The 17,946-nt window shown below is 38.0% G+C and overlaps 1 protein-coding gene across 4 annotated transcripts in view; it reads left to right on the top strand.

The window, feature by feature from the left end:
- Positions 1–17,946, top strand: part of CNTN4 (contactin 4) — a 1,025,129-nt gene that overhangs the window by 245,504 nt on the left and 761,679 nt on the right. For all 4 annotated transcript variants that reach the window (XM_070776310.1, XM_019985102.2, XM_070776305.1 and 1 more), the window contains one exon: positions 737–792. The gene's annotated coding sequence lies outside the window, so the exon portion shown is untranslated. The remainder of the gene's footprint in view (positions 1–736; positions 793–17,946) is intronic.

Raw genomic sequence — 17,946 nt, 5'->3', positions numbered from 1 at the left:
TTGATAAAATTAAAATTTTTTAAAAATACATGTTTTACAAAAAGTTCATTTGAATTAGTTCTAATAAGATGGATGAAACTGGAGCCTATTATACAGAGTGAAGTAAACCAGAAAGATAAACACCAATACAGTATACTAACGCATATATATGGAATTTAGAAAGATGGTAACGACAACCCTGTATGGGAGACAGCAAAAGAGACACAGATGTATAGAACAGTCTTTTGGACTCTGTGGGAGAGGGGGTGGGAATGATTTGGGAGAATGGCATTAAAACATGTATAATATCATATAAGAAATGAATCGCCAGTCCAGATTCGATGCAGGATACAGGAAGCTTGGGGCTGGTGCACTGGTATGACCCAGAGGGATGGGATGGGGAGGGAGGTGGGAGGGGGTTTCAGGATGGGGAACACGTGTACACCCGTGGCGGATGCATGTTGATGTATGGCAAAACCAGTACAATATTGTAAAGTAAAAATAAATAAATAAATAAAAAGAATACATTTGAAAAAAAAAAAAAAGTTCACACAGCTAGTGAGATACAAAGCATAGAACCCAAACTCTTGTCTCCTAATTTTGGCCATTCTATCAAGCCTGAAATCCGTACCAACTGTATTTAATTTTTATTTCCTTCTAATTTGTTTAGAATGGAAATTGTTAAGCATTAACTACATATAAGAATATTTATCCTTGAAAAATGTATTTATTTGTATGTTATTTTTTTTAATTCTAGGAATCATTGACATATCGTAACTCCACAGCATGTGGCCCCAAGATCTACCCTAAAAGGTAAGCTTCCCAAAAGGGAAAACTTTTTCTTACTTGTATTTCACCTTGGATTAACATCCTTAGTTACTTTGGAAACATTAGATTCTTTCCTTAGAGTGATACAGTGAGATAATTTTTTATGTTTTTCTGAAAGTTGAAGTTAACAAAAGTAGTGAAGTCATACAAGTTTGAACCTTGAAAATAGGAAGTTGTACTCTCTGGGTTCTTTCTGGAGAAGATATTTGAGGCAGATATTTGGTGGTTCAAATTAATATGATAATTCAAAAAGTTCAGAATTTGGCATCATGGAAAAAGTATTGGGAATAAAATGAAGGTTGTTGCATTTTTGCCCATGACTTATGGAGAGGACATTTTCAGTCAGATCTTCAAAATACTAAGTTAGTGAGATCTGCAAATATTGAGGCATTAAAATTGAAGTTTTTTAGGGGTAAAACGTGAGTGTTATAAGTTACTATCATGCATCCCCCCTCTGTCTACACTTGTCCCCTCTGTCTTGAACTTCATATTTTTTTCCTTTATGAAAGATACAGATATATACAAGTAAAACTTAACTGTTTTTAGTTTCCTAAGACTGCTGTAACAAAGCACCATGAACTGGGTGACTTAATGGAAATTTATTTTCTCCCTGAGTAGAAAAGAATGAAATCAAAGTGTAGGCTGGGCTGTGCTTTCTCTAAGAGCTTTAAAGGAGAAATTCTCACTTGCATCTTCCATCTTCTAGAAGTTGCTGATAACTTTTGGTGTTCCCTAACTTGTAATTGCATCACTTCAGTCTCTGCCTTCACATGGTTTCTCCCCCATGTGTGTTTGGGTCTATATTCCCTCTTCATCATCCTAGTCCAATACGACCTCATCTTAACTTGATTACATCTGCAAAGACCCTTTCCCCAAATAAGATCACATTCATGGGTCTCAGGATTAGGATTTCACTATACCTTTTTGTGGGATATTGTTCACCCATAGTAGGACCTGGCCCTTAAAAGTGGCAAGAGTGATATTGAAGTTAACTATGGTAACTAGACCTTCATGGGGAAAAGTGCTAACCTGGAGGATGGTGGCAGAGGAAAATCTCATTGCATTGCTGTATAGAAAATAAAAAGCTGAGTCACTTTAACAGATGTAATAATTATCAAGAGATCCTGATGGCCAAATTGCCTCCCCAGCAATAGAAAACAAAACATTCTGTGATTCAGTATAGGGGTTGATACCATTAGGTAATATTAATGCATACTCTTGAGTCTCAGGGAATTTTCTTAACACTCTCTATTGAAAAAATATATAGAAAAAAATTATTTAATTTGATTTCCCAGATGAGTTTCATAAGCCAAGATTAACTAAGGTATTTTTTTTTTACCAATTAACTCGTACTCTGTAAAAAGTCACCCCAGAATTCAGTGGCTTGCAATAGTGACCATTTATTATTTCTCATGAGTCTGTAAGGTCAGCTAGGTAGGTCTTCTGTTACAAAATAGACTCCCACAGTTTGCTGGGTGTGTCTGTGTGTCTGAGGTCAGTTTGTAGGTTGGGAAGGGGAAGCTCTGCTCCCTGTGGTCTCTCATCCTCCAGGGGAGCCAGGCTTCTTCTCAGGGAGCTGGCCTTGTTCCAAGATATGAGTGTTCTCAGACTTGCTGTGAACTACTATTTTTACCTCCTCAGGCAATAGGAGTGATCTTAAATCACGTTCTAAATGTAATCTACCTACCAGAACCACCTACAAATCTGCCACTGTTCCCTGTTTTCCTTGGATCTATTCCAAGTGTTTAACACGGCTTCAGAAGTTTCAACGTTATTTGGCTCTTGCTTAGCTGTCTACCTTTCTTTCTCCCACCCCACACTTTCCAATGTAGGTTCTTCCAACCTGAATTTCTTTAAATTGTTTAAATATCTCATCTTCTATCTTGCTTTTGCTCATTGTAGGCCTTCTTCCAGGAACAGCCCTTTTGTCCATCATCTCCCTTCTCGTATCTTTGTGTGATCAACTCATTTATCACTAAATGAAAGAGTTCTTCCAGGAAGCCTTCTATGTTTTCCTTGCCTGAGTTAAGCTTCTATAGGCTGCTGACATCAATATGAATGACATGATAATCACAGTGTCTGCAGTTGCTTGCCTAATTATCTTACTGTCCCACCTTGGACTCTGATGCCAGTGGTTACATCTTATTGTACATTATGGTATTCCTAGAATATAACAGTACATGCATGAAGGATGACTCAGTAATTATTCATGGAAAGAATGAAGGATTCAATGACGTCTTTTCTATTCTAATTTTCTGTCTTTAAAGGTTTAAGTGGTTGGGCATGTTCAGAATTAATGTTGAAAGGCAGAGGGTCACCTTTCCTCAAATTTTCCTCATTCTCCTTTGTCCCTGTCTTACAGAGGGCCCTGGCACCCTCTGGTGCCTTGGCCTTTTGTTATCTGTTAATTGTAGCCTGTGGAACAGAACAGCTGCAAAATAGTGTGCTTTGATTCATGCATTTTCTCTCTTTTTCTTTTAATTTCAAAAAGAAAAACAAATTTTAATTTGTTGCTAACACTTGAAAATTAGATTTCACATGCAATGATGATTTCCAGATTCTCTTAGAAGAAATCAGATTACTTTCTACCCTGAGCCTGCATTCCCAGGTGGCATGAGGGCTTATTTGAGCAGCAGATGCCCTCCTCTACCTTCAGTTCATCATGCCACATCATTTGCTATCTATATGGCCCTGGCAGGCACTCGAGTTCCCTGGTGGCTCAGTAGTAAAGAATCTGCCTGCTGAAGACGGGGGTTTGATCCCTAGATTGGGAAGATCCCCTAGGGAAGGAAATGGCTACCCACTCCAGTAAAAAACCCAATGGACAGAAGAGCCTGGTGGACTACAGTCTATCAAGTTGCGAAGAGTCAGACAGGACTTAGCGACTAAAACAAAACAAAACAAAATAAAAGCTCAACTTCTAAGAGTTTGTCTCGTACAAAGCAAAGATGATAGGTTTGGTCACCGAACCATTTTGTTGTTCCTTTTGTATATCTACCAACTAAGTGAAAGTAATTTAGGTTTTGTATTCAGACCTCTGTGCTTAATTTCCTGCTCAAATACTCAAACAGATAAACTAATCTCTCCAAAACTCTTTTCTCCCCCACCTGTAAAATGGAGAAATGGAGACTATAATATTGTGTATGAACTTGCATGAAGTTCCTTTGTTAAAACCACAACATTCCATCTAACCTCTACACACAAAGAAAATTGAAGAAAATAGTTTTTCTGGGTTGATGCACTTAATTGTCATCTTCTTTTGGATGATATTAATTTAAATAGATTAGGAAAATTAAATATCAACACATGCTACAACATGGATGAACTTTGAAACTGTTATACTAAATGAAAAAAGGAAGCACAACAGGCTCCATATTATACAAATCCATTTATATGAAGTTTCTGGAATAGAAAAAATGATAGAGACAGAAAGCATGTTGGTGGTTTCCAAGAACTATGGAAAGAGAATAATGTGAAGTGGCTGCTAGTAAGAGTTGACTCATTGGAAAAGACTCTGATGCTGGGAGGGATTGGGGGCAGGAGGAGAAGGGGACGACAGAGGATGAGATGGCTGGATAGCATCACTGACTCGATGGACGTGAGTCCCAGTGAACTCCTGGAGTTGGTGATGGACAGGGAGGCCTGGCATGCTGCGATTCATGGGGTCTCAAAGAGTCGGACACTACTGAGCAACTGAACTGAACTGAGTGAGCCCACGGTGTCCTTTCTTGGGTGATGAACATTTTCTGGAGTCAGATAGTGGTGGTGGTGACACAACCCTGTGAATATGCTAAGAGATCCTGAATTGTACAGTAAATGGTGAATTTTATCCTATGTGCTTGCTCAGTCACTTCAGTCATGTCCCCCTCTGCAACCCTGTGAACTGTAGCCCGCCACACTCTTCTGTCTGGGTGATTCTCCAGGCAAGAATGCTGGAAAGAGTTGCCATCCCCTTCTCCAGGAAATCTTCCCAACCCAGGGATCAAGCCAACATCTCATGTCTTGTGCATTGGCCCAAATTTTATGGTTGTTGTTATTCAGTCACTCAGTCATTTCCAACTCTTTTTATGCTACGTGAATATCAGTGAAGTAATAAAATATGAAATTCATGTTTTAGGAAGACAAAATTTTTCTTTCAAATATGGTGAGTAGGGGGTGTAACAGAATAAGTAGACTCCTTGGGCTGTCACTCAAATCAACAAACACAGTTTTCCTTAAAGTCCTGCTGTGCCCTCCAAAACCAAAGATCAAGTCAGATTTCTAACCAATACAATTTTGTAAAGTAATTAGCCTTTAATTAAAATAAATAAATTTAAATTTTAAAAAAATTCATGGTTTAATCCATTGAGAGATGGGGTCAGAGATGGGTTCATGTTTAAAATTCACCAACTACATCTTCTGTAGCCACACATTCCTCTAACAATAATATAAAGGTACTAATGGCCATTGTAGTGGCAGTCGTGTCCGACTCTTTGCGACCCCATGGACTGTAGTCTACCGGACTCCTCCATCCATGGGATTTTGCAGGCAAAGGTACTGGAGCGGGTTGCCATCTCCTTCTCCAATTGTAAGACATAGGAAGACCAAATGTCAAATATTTACCATGGTGCCAGTTACAAAACAGTTCCTCTGTTTTATATATATATATATATATATATATAAGTAAAATAGACTTGTAATATTATATAATTAATGTATTTTAATAAGTGTTACTTGGTTGTAAGTATTAGGCTGCAACACGATTTTTGGCAACTCAGCTTTTCCACAGTTACCCTCCCACATCCCCAACGCCCACTCCACAGGCATCTTGGCCAGAAAGAAAAGCACGGCTAGAATTTCTGCTATCACTTAATGAATTTAATCAGTCCCGTAGGGACTTTGATAAAGCAGGGGAACATTTAACAGAGAAACATGATTTTTATGCTTCCTGTGTTCCTCATAGTAGTTGACAGAGCCTTCCCTCGCAGAAGTAACATTACCTGTGCTGAGAGGAGCATTAGCATACCATGAGGGTGATGTCAGAACTCAGAGAACACATCCCCATGGCCTTGTATTAAAATGTGTCTGTGCACGTGCTTCTGAATGCAAGTCAGTGTTGTCGCCAGTAAGAAAATAAACTGCTGCCTGAAAATGTATGATTCAATTGTCTATCATTTTTATTATTATGATTTTTTTTCTGTTTAAACATTATAGAGATTTTTTTTTTAGCTTTGGTTTTATCTTTGGAAATTGAAATTAAAATCATAGTGTGGGGATATAGAAGATAATTGAGTTATTCAGTGAAGTATACTATACGTTGTAACATTAAGCAGAATTGTTTAATCTTCATTATGAAAAAATGACTGTGTGAATTGCTCCATTTGAAACAGTGGTTGCTTTCTGCTTTTCCTTGTGGATAATGGAAAGGATTATGCTATGGTGAGTAGTCAGAATAGCTGAGATTGTATCATTTGCCTCTTAGCAAGTATTTATTGGTAGCTCACTGTAAGCCAGCATCTTCAGTAGGGCCTAGAGTTATGGTGGCAAATTAAAAAAAATATATATATATATACATATATATATATATATATATACCCTCAAATTCTGAGTTTGATATCTAGTAGCGGTGGCAGGTGGTACTTCAGCAGTAAAGAATCCACCTGCAATGCAGGAGATAAAAGAGATGCAGGTATCAAACTTCTTTTCACATAATGAATTGACCCTTTGATATTAGGGAATGATACTCTTCCTTTCTCAGTAATGCTTTTTGACATATTTATTTCATATCATGTTAAGATTAAAATTCCTCCCTTATTTAAATTAATATTTGCCAGGGGTTCTGTTTCTAGTTTGTTTCCAGTCCTTACCAGTCATTTTAGGTGTGTCTTCTTTTAGTAGCATGTAGCTATATTTTTTTTAATGTATGGTTTTTCTCATGTATCAGAGGAGTTTAAAAGTTCACACTTGCTTTGAATCTTAAACAATCTTTCCATTCTTTCCACTGTCTTATTTTGTGTCAGCATACTTTGTGTGAGATGTTTTGTTTCTGCATATTTCTTCTTTTCTGAATTCTAATGGAGCAACTAATTTTTCTTTTATTCCACTATTGTTTGATTATTTCAGATTTCTTATTATGTTTCTATTTGTATATTGGCAATGCAAAATTTAATAATGTTCTTACATAAAACCTAAAATACTTTATTTCTAACTATACCACACAAAGTTCCACATTTTCCCCATATACATAGTAAAATACTATGGAAAGTTGATTTTTTTTTTCAGTTAGTGATTCTTATAGTTATATTTAATATAGTTAAGGTTTCACTTACATAGAATTCCCTATTCATTTACCCATTTATCATTTGTTTCTAGTTTCCTGATCTTTATTATTCAAGTTCCTTTTACTTACTGCTGCTGCTGCTAAGCCACTTCAGACGTGTCCGACTCTGTGCGACCCCATAGACGGCAGCCCACCAGGCTCTGCCATCCCTGGGATTCTCCAGGCAGGAACACCGGAGTGGGTTGCCACTTCCTTCTTCAATGCATGAAAGTGAAAAGTGAAAGTGAAGTCGATAAGTCATGTCCAACTCTTAGTGACCCCATGGACTGCAGCCTACCAGGCTCCTCCGTCCATGGGGTTTTCCAAGCAAGAGTACTGGAGTGGGGTGCCATTGCCTTCTCCGTCCTTTTACTTAATACACCCACAAAACATTTTTTTGTGGTTTCTCTTAGTGTTAAGTTGTGTTTGTTTATCACAAAATGTCATTTTTTTTTTAAACCATTATTTTGGAGTGATATTGAACTAGGATTGGAATTCTTAGTTGCCAATTTTTTCCTCTTAATACTTTGAAGTTACTATGCTGTTGTTTTCTACTCTTTATTTACTGTGGATTTTAAAGTCTTCTGTTAGTCACACTGATAATCTTTTATAGGTGATCTTTTTCTTTGTTTCCTTATAAGATTTTCTCTGTGTTTGGAGTACTGAAGTTTCATTATTATTTGCCCAATTAAGCACTTATTTTTAGTTTTGCTCATGCGATGCCTTACTTTCAATCTGAGGTCATGTTCCTTTTTTCAATCTTGGAAAATTGTCATTCAGCATTTGAGTATTGACACTAACATCTTTTCCATTGTCCTTTGTTGTATATCTTAATAGACATTTTTGGACCATTTATTTCTCTTGTCTATAATGCCTAGTTATTCTTTTCAGTGTTTGTTTCTTTATATCACCATTTTGCTTTTTGGGAAAATCTGTCATTTCCTCCTCCAATTTTCAAATTATTTCTTTATCAGTGTCTACTTTGTTATTTAACATTTGTATCAGTCAAAATAGCAAATTCATGCTGCACTAGCAAACATCTCCTCAGTCTTAGGGGCAAAAACAACAAACGTTTATTTCTCCCTCATGTTATATACCCAGTGTGAGTTAACGTGGGAGCTTTGCTCATCATATTCCATTCCTGTTGATGGAATCACTGTCAGGAAATGACTCCGTAAGTGCTGAGGCCAAATGCAGAGGACCTGTGGGATCATGAACTAAGTCTGAAAACTTTCTCATGAAGGACACGTGTCACTTTTATTTACATTTCATTGCCAAAGTGACAAGGCCATGGATGACTCTGAAGAAGGCAGATAATGCAGTATTAACAATTGCCTGAAAATAAAGAATATTTGTTAAAAGCACTTAATTGCAATTTAAAATGTTTGTTGGCTTTTAAATTTTCTATTTTTTTTTTCCTGGAACTTCTATTTGGTTTCTATCTTTCTGTGTATCTTTTATAATGTTCTGCTGTTTTCTTGTGGGTTCAATTCCTTTCTAACATTTTCCAAACTCTTACTTTCTATTCATGTCCATGATCTTTTTTCATTGTGAGTGCTTACACTGCATATCCTTTTTACTGTGCTAGTAGATTCATTCTTGTCATAGCTTTTCCCCCCTCATATATATAGTCTGTCTTTTTATATTGTGAGCTCACATTAGATTTATTTTTTTCATGTGAGAATGCTGTGGATGTTGTGTTGTGAAACCATGACATAGAAGTGGTTTTGCTTTTGCTTCTACCAAGGTCCTGGGATGTAAAGTGTCCCAGACCAGTGTTAATTTCCTATAGCTCATGAGTAGTATACCATTAGGTCATATACTTAAGTTTAGCAAAAGCTTCAGGTTTCATTTTCTTCCGTGGGGTGCATTGAACCTGGGGAAGACAGTAGAATTCCAAACTGAGTCTTGGGGTGGCTTGAGATCATGTCCCCAAAGAGGGGCCCAATTGGTACCTGCCTCTCAGGCAGATCCTTCAAGATGAGATGTGGATTCCTTTCACCTACCGCCCACATACTTTTCAATCTTGTGTTATGCTGTTGCTCGTGTTGAGTAATTCTGCACAAGAGCCTTTTATAAAGCAGATTTTCTGTTCCCTGTAGTTTTATATTTTCTTGAGCATGTGCCCCTTTGGTTTTCAAATCCAGGGGTTTAAGGGGCTCATCTCCGTTGTGCAGGATCTAGCCATTAGGGTGTTTGTGGAGTTCAAATCCCCTACTCTCCAGGGAAAATAACCACACTTTTGTAATTGCTCCCATCTGTGAGTTGATCTGACTGGGGTGTGAATTTTTCTTGCTGAGCCTTTATCACTGCCTTTCCTGCTGTGTTCTTGCTGTCCTTTTACCGTTTGCTCCGGAGACTCTTCATCCAGCTTTCAGGTCTCTTTCCAAGGGGATTATTCTATATGTAGCTGGTGATCCCTTGTGTCGATGGAAGGAGGTTAATTCAGGATCTTCTTATGTCCTTTCAGACTCTCTAAACTGTAAAGTACTTTGCTGTAACTAGTTAATGAACAGATCTGGAGACCCCCTCCCACTCTTTCCCAATAGCTGGAAATGCATTAAACAATAGAAAATGGAAACCCTGTGTCTTATATTGAATTTTCTTTGATACAGGATTAACAGTCAAGAAGCCCTGGTTTTTACAAAGTAAAAACCACACAGGCAGCTACTGATGGGAGTTTTAGAAGGCAGTGAGGAAGTGGCTCACCTGGTGTTAAGTGCTCATATTATACATTAACCAGGGATAAACGTCCTGGCTATAATTTGAGTCAGATCAGAACTGAACATTCAAGGCAATTTGTTTACAAAAGAAATCTTTGGGTTGTCTGCTGAGTATACAGCCCCGATTTCACTTAGAAGTATCCAGCTGCCACAGCCCCGACCGAAAGGAAGTCCACGTGTCTCCTTGTACCACGGAGTGACTGGAGCAGGAGATTTTTCTCTTTGAGGAATTTCTCATGAGGACACAGAGTCTAGATGAGACCTGAACAAAGGAACCAGTGAATTATGCTAATCTTGAGCTATTTTAACTCACTACTGACTAACACAGAAAGAAGAATCCGAAAAGGATAAAGGAAACAACATGTCAGAGATGGTGAGAGAGAGAGCTGTGATCACATGGTCCCTGAAATAGAGAAAAGGTAGCACCTTTGCCCCTGACCTGTTCGCTGTGGTTTTACCCTGGCTGTACTTCATAGCTGCAGGTTCTCTGAGATTCCTTCTGTTCTTCCAGTGAACTAACTTTTTGCCCAGGCTGCTGTGAGGGGTCCTCTCATTCTTTACCATCTGAGACACCAGGGAAACCCATTAGGGCCTCTCTTTCTTAAAACTGAGATTTCTCACCCTGGACATTGACCAAATATGTCCCATGACAGCATATTGATACTATTAAAAAAAAAAAAAAGAAACTCTTTGAAATCAACATTGTAGTTTAAGTTCATTGACTGAATGACTGGGTGATATTAGACAAAATGTCTCTAATTCCTTGAAATTCCATTATGATGCCTGGAATAATGGGTCAGAAGTTAGGACAAATGCTAAAGTGGCTTGAGAAATGTGCAAACTGTGCATGATTCAAGGATGTTGCTAAGCAGATCCTAACTTGAAGGCATTGAGGCAGTGCTGCTGCTGCTGGCACCTTTAAATAGCTCATACAGTTTCTGAGGCTGCCCAGCTACTGACACAGCAGGGTTTATCCACTGGGAGGCTATGACTCACTTATTCTCCCAATTCCCCTATGTAATCTGACACAATGTATCCCCAAGACACTTCCTGCTGCTAATGCTTCTATTTCTATCTTGGAGCCTTTTAATTTGTATTTTCCCCAAATGGCTTATGTCTGCTTGTCAAGTGGGATTCTCACCTCACTTGGAACTCTGGCTCTTTGATAAGGAAGAGCAGGCTGGCAATAAGAGCTGGCATGCCACAGAAACCGTGTAAGCAATCAACAGCTTCTTTACAGCTAAGTGTGATTTTTCTGTAGCGCCAGCTGAAAGCAGCTCAGCACAACTGTCTCCTGTTCTGACTGGATTCTTATACACAAAGTTTCTATAAGTACCTTACCACCGTGTGGAAAGGTGGGAGTTTGGGTGCAACTAGCTGCTCTAACATCACTCCAGTGGATGCATTGCTTGAATCCTGTGTGTCTGACCCCTTCAAGGGCACTTAAAAACATTTAGGTCCTATTCACCTGCACCTAGATGAACAGTGATTGTGAATCATGATCTTGGAATCAAGAAGGATCTGAGTTTGAATCCCAATTTTGTCACAGATTTACTATGAGACACTGGAAAACTTATTTAACCACTCCAAACTTCAGATGATATGTTTAAAAAATGAAGAAAATGTTAGAACCTACTTTGGGGTTAGATTTTCATATTTTGAAGAAGGAAATATTGTCCATAAGGAGCAGAAAAGTGCCAGGTGCATCATACATGCTCAAAATCTGTTAGCTGTTATCATTATCATCATCATCAAGTAAAGACTGCTTATTGTTTAAAGCATGTATCCTGTTTTCTCCCATTTCTCTTATGTACAACTAAATGTTATTCAGTTCTTTAGGGGAGGTAAGATCATCCTCCTTCATTACTTGAGGGAGAAAGAAAACACTTTGGGGAAGATAAATTCTCACCATTGACATGAGGAACTCTGACCGTCACTGTGGACAAAGCACAGCTCTGAACTTCAAGACTTCTATTTGGTGCAAGTGTGTGACTTTGGGCAAGTGGTTCACAGTTGTGAGCCTAAGTTTTCTCAACTGTAAAGGAAAAGCTCTGGCCTGGCTATTACATGGGACTCTTTTAACTTACTGTGTTCTAGGAGTTTCCTCTTCCCAGTGCGAACATTAAATGATCACACCTTCATTGTAGGAGTGATAGCATATAATTCTCCAACTATGCAATGAACAGAACTTGAGCTTGAACAGTCAGTATGCTTCAGATAAACTCAGTGTTTTTGTTCAGTTGCTCAGTTATGTCTGATTCTTTGCAACCCCATGGACTGCAGCATACCACGTTTCCCCTTCCTCCGCTATTTCCCAGAGTTTGCACAAACTCATAATCATCGAGTCAGTGATGACATCCAACCATTTCATCCTATGTCCCCCAGCCCTTCTCCTCCTGCCCTCAATCTTTCCCAGTATCAGAGTCTTTTCCAATGAGTTGACTCTTTGCCCCAAGTGGCCAGAGTATTGAAGCTTCAACATCAGTCAATGTACTCAATGTAACGACTTGTAAATAATAAAGAATTATGAAGATTTAGAACCACTGCATTGCACAGAAACAAAGGTCTATATTAGACCATTTTTATTTCATGCTTTGTTGGGAGGTGAGCTGTATTAATCAGGATTAGGTAGGCTTTGCTGTAATAATAAAGTATATTAGTTGCTTAATATAGTAAAGTTTTATATCTCTCTCCCATCAAGTCTGGTGCCTGTTGCCTGCTTTGCTTTTCATTTTTCTTTGTTACATTGGCTTTGCTTAAATTTTCATTGGCTAGAGAGACATCTAGATACTTCCTGATTAAATTAAATTTATAAGCATCAATTAAATATTGACTGAGAGCTATTCATTTCTGGCTATTTCCTGAGCAAAAAATTAATGAAGAGACATTAAGAGGGATTTAGCTCCTCAGTGAATAATAGCATTAGATGTGCCTTGAAGAAAGGACCACCCCTAGAATCCTACTCTATTTTATCCTTTATGTAGCCGTACTTATTATGTCTTTATCTTATACTTGTACACAGCTCTCTATAGCAACTGCCTGTCCCTTTTGTTCAAAATTATTAGCATTAGGACAAATTTGTCCTTGTATACTTTTGATGCTCCTTTTATTTCACTGCCATCAACCACTTGGTGGAGGCTTTTATTTTCCTGCTATCTTTCTCCCTGTGGAGTACAGATGAGGTTAAGAGGATTATTCAGCAGCTGTGTCCAACCACCTGCTCTCAAATCTCTGGATTCTTGGTTTTCAAGCTCTTAAGAACACTGCTGGGGATACCTTAGGTCTTGTCATCACCAACACAGTTAATTCTGCACGTCCCTAAGATTTGGCATCCACCTAACTTTGAAGGCAGCTGTAATTATGGCTCGCCTTTAAAAGTTTCATTCTTCCAGCAAGGATCCAGTTAGCTTTCATCTCATCTCTAATCTCTTACTTCAAAGGTGGATTAAAAGGTATTATAACTGCAGCCACGTCTGCAGAGCACATTCAGTCATTGACCTTTGAGACAACTGCCTGTCTCACTTCAAAACAGATGTCAATGGGGACAGTAGATTGCCCTGACTCTTCCAAGCCCTGCCCTCAACAGACTCACTGGAGATATGTTAACATTCTCCTGTTGTGTGATATTTCATCCTTTTCAGATAAAGTTGGTTGTGTTTCCTTTCAATTTCCCTCCACTGATCTCCAAGTTTAAGCTTCTCAAATTACTCTGGCTTGTTTCTGGTTGTTTGTTTCAATGTACTCAGTTCAGGATATTGGTCCATCAGCACTCCATCTGAGATCTTATTCCACTTTGTATTTGAATTTCTCCACTGGGAGAATATTATCCAAGTCCATGTGCTTGCAAAGTCCGAACTATGCTAATGGTTTGCATGTCGTCGTCCATCAGTCCCCTGAAGTCTGGATTTTTTAATCAGTTCTCTGTACAATCTTTAGACAGACATATCTTTTTTTCCCTTAAAATTCATGTGCTTAAGCCAGAACTGTCAGCAAATCTTTAGCTTTGGGGTAGTGTCTGTAAGTATGTCTTTGACTTTGATGTCCAAATCCTGGGAGTGATTTGGACATGACTTTTACACTATATTTTGTAATTCAAAACAAAATAAATTTAACTCATTTTAGTGTGATTCTAAGGGAAATTACACTATGTTTTGGGTGATCTATGAAGTTTAAATTCTTTTACTACACATGTAATTAGAAGGGTAATTCTGCACTAAATGTACTAAATTCAAGACTTTGTTTTGAAATTTTGACAAGCTACCATATGTCTTATTTTAAACGTGACAAGCTAAAAATGTGCCATCATTCCTTTTATCTTTTTGATGAAGTAGTGATGTATGCCACTTTGGTGGGCCTCTTGAAAAAGTATCTTACAGCAATAAACAAATGCTTCATGTTAGTGCTACCTCTTGAGACCTTTATGATAATAAACCTAATTTTATTCAACCCATAGGTTTAAAAAGTCATGATGGTTCTTCACACAGTTAATTACAAAATACCACAAACCAAGTGGGCTTAAGATGTGGTTTTTTTTTTTTTTTTTTTTTCAGTAATATACGTTAAAAATTTCACTGGAAGTAATTGAATAATTAAATGGTAGAATATTGGGAATGAAGTAGGGTATTTTCAAAAAAATCTGTCCCTGTTCTTAAATTGCTTATTATAGAGAAAAGAATCCATTTACTTAAGGCATTAAGTCCCAACTTCTTACCTTATAGATTGGGAAACTTAAGTCCAGTAATACTGAAAGATTTCTCTCACATCACACTTTCTAACAGATGAGAGGTGATGCTAGAAAATATGGTAGACCTGGCTACTGTACACCAGGGTCTACCTACAAATGCAAAGAAATCGTGAATAAAATCATATGCATGGATCATAAGTAAACGGGACCAACCTACTACTTTTTAAAGCATCTGCCAGCACTGAAAGTGAAAGTGAATGTCACTCAGTTGTGTCCAACTCTTTGCAACCCCAGGGACTATACAATCCATGGAATTTTCCAGGCCAGAATACTGGAGTGGGTAGCCTTTCCATTCTCCAGGGGATCTTCCCAACCCAGGGGTTGAACCCAGGTCTCCCATATTGCAGGCAGATTCATTACCAGCTGAGCCACAAGGGAAGCCCAAGAATACTGGAGTGGGTAGCCTGTCCCTTCTCCAGGGGATTTTCCCGACCCAGGAATCGAACTGGGGTCTCCTGCATTGCAGGCAGATTCTTTACCAACTGAGCTATCACAGAAGCCCTGCCAGTCTTGGTGGTGGCATTTTGGAAAAAAAATAAAATTGACAAACCAACAGTAATGAGAATGGACCAAAATAATTAAAATTAGAGAGGAAGGGAGAAGTTCAAACTGATACTACAGAAATAGGAAAACTGACAAGAGACTACTCTGAATATTTATACACAAACAAACTGGACAGCTTAGAAGAGATGAATGAACTCCTTGAAATGTGAAGTCTTCCAAGACAGAGTCATGAAGAAATAGAAAATGTGAGTAGACTGATTACTAGCAATGAGACTGAAACAGTATTAAAAGTTGCCCAAAAATAAAATCCTAGTACCAGATGACTTTATTAGCAAATTCTACAAAACATTCAAGAAAGATTTAATCTCTGTCCTCAAACTCTTCCAAAAAATTAAAGAGGGGAGAACCTTCCAAATGCATTTTATGAAGCCAGAGTTATACTGATACCAAAACCAGACAAGGATACCATGAATAAAGAGAAAATTACAGGCCAGTATTCTTGGTGAACGTAGATGCAGAAATCCTCAGTGAAGTATTATTATTAGCAGATAAACACATTAAAAGCATGCTACAGCATGATCAAGTGGGATTTATTCCAGGGATGCAAGGATGACCCTCCATGAATCAATAAGTGTGATATCACATAAATTAACAAGAAAGGATAAAAATCATATGATCATCTCAGTACTTGTAGGAAAAGCTTTTGACACAATTCAACAGCCATCTATCATAAAGATGCACAAGTGGGTATAGAGACAGGGTTCCTCAACATATAAAAGTTGTATATGAAGAACCTACAACCAACATCATTCTCAGTGGTGAAAAACTGAAAGTCTGCCTCTGTGATCAGACACAAAACAAGGATGCCCACTCTCAATGCATTTATTCAATAAAGTATTGGAAATCTTAACCATAGCAGTTAGGGGAGGATGGAAATGCTATCCTTTGGCTGAGAGGTATTTTTTGTGATGTCTAGCTTTTAAAATCAGAAGAGTTAATTTTTACAAGAGTTGTTTTAATCCCTTAAAGACTTTTTGTATTTTTACTAAAAATTCCAAGACTGTCAACACAATTAGATTTATGCAGATTAGATGACATGGTGCCTATTTATTATTACAACTTGATGTCTAGACCAGACTTTTGAATCTTAAATGTGCATACAGATCATCCTGGAATTTTGTTAAAAATGCAAATTCTTTTCCAGTAAGCCAGGTTAGGGCCTGAACCTTCAATTTCTACCAAATTGCCTGGTTGATCTAGCTATACTCCAGGTAACAAAGACATTAGGATGTATAGTTTTACATTCACAGTTGGGGGATTTTTCAGAACATCAGTTCAGTTCAGTTCAGTCACTCAGTCGTGTCCAACTCTTTGAGACCCTATGAATCACAGCACACCAGGCCTCCCTGTCCATCACCAACTCCTGGAGTTCACTCAGACTCACGTCCATCGAGTCAGTGATGCCATCCAGCCATCTCATCCTCTGTCGTCCCCTTCTCCTGCTGCCCCCAATCCCTCCCAGCACCAGAATCTTTTCTAATGAGTCAACTCTTTGCATGAGGTGGCCAAAGTACTGGAGTTTCAGCTTTAGCATCATTCCTTCCAAAGAACATAAGAGAACATTATTTTAGACCTGAACAAAATAAGGGCTTCCCTGGTAGCTCAGTTGGTAAAGAATCTATCTGCAATGCAGGAGACCCCGGTTTGATTCCTGGGTTGGGAAGATCCACTGGAGAAGGGGACAGCTACCCACTCCAGTATTCTGGTCTGGAGAATTCCATGGACAGGGGAGCCTGGCAGGTTCATGGGGTCACAAAATAACAAAAATAAACCTCAGTGAAGTGAAATGACTTGCATAAGAATGCTCTGGTTTGTAGCAGTGCTGTAATTAAAAACTAAATTCTATTGATTCTAACAATTATAGTTCCAGGGATTCTCATTTATTATGTTGATTTCATACTCTTTTGTTCACTTAGTAAAAGTGCTGCATTCATAGCCCTAATTCATTGTTATGTCTGGCTTTCAGCTCAAGCAGGTACTGGAAACATAAACATATACACAGAAAGACAGATTTATCTGTTTATCAGCCAAGCTTTTTCAAAGCAAAGCCCAGGATGCAGAGAGACTGTTGATTGATACTAAAATTTTGACAGCTGGGAGTATATTTTCAGCAACAAGATGAGTAACTTGGACTAAAGGGGACCAATGAGAATAAAGCTCAGATTTATTAAGGACCTTTCCAGTGTTGTGTCCTTTCTCAATGCAAAAATAGTCTATAATTACAATTATATGATCCTGTAGCATGTAGTTTGCCTTTGATTAACAGCTATAAATAGCAATCATCTTCTTAATCCTCTATGTATTTGGTATCATGCTTTAATACCTGTAAATTAAAAATGCTGTGATACTCAATATATTTCTGAAAGAATACACTACAGAATATATCATATTTTACTTAGAGTTTTTAAAATAACTCCAGCGACTGTCTTTTGTGTAATAAAATGCATGATGTCTATACTTCACGTTTGATTTATAAACCCACTGTGTAGTAGAATCAGTGGTTGGAAACATCTGTTTACCCCCTGCAACGGTCTTATTTAGTGGGGATGAGAGGAAGTCTGCTGTGGCAAATCTTTTCTGTGGGTTTCTAACAGTTTCTACTAGCTTTATCTCTGGATAAAAAAGATACACAAAAGGGTGCAGTATTTGTATCTATTCAAAGTGGATATCACAGTCCACTTAGCAGTTTGAGTAATAATGTGTTTTGGTTGATGTGTGACCTTGGGCAAGCTTACCATTTTGAACCTGTTTTTGCACTTATGACATAAAGATAGTATAAGTAATATCTACCTTACAGGGTAATGTGGATA

Source organism: Bos indicus, chromosome 22, assembly GCF_029378745.1.
Source record: "Bos indicus isolate NIAB-ARS_2022 breed Sahiwal x Tharparkar chromosome 22, NIAB-ARS_B.indTharparkar_mat_pri_1.0, whole genome shotgun sequence".
Classification (NCBI taxonomy): Eukaryota; Metazoa; Chordata; class Mammalia; order Artiodactyla; family Bovidae; genus Bos; species Bos indicus.
Note: the sequence above shows the minus strand (reverse complement) of the source record. Positions and strands in the feature narration are given on the sequence as shown.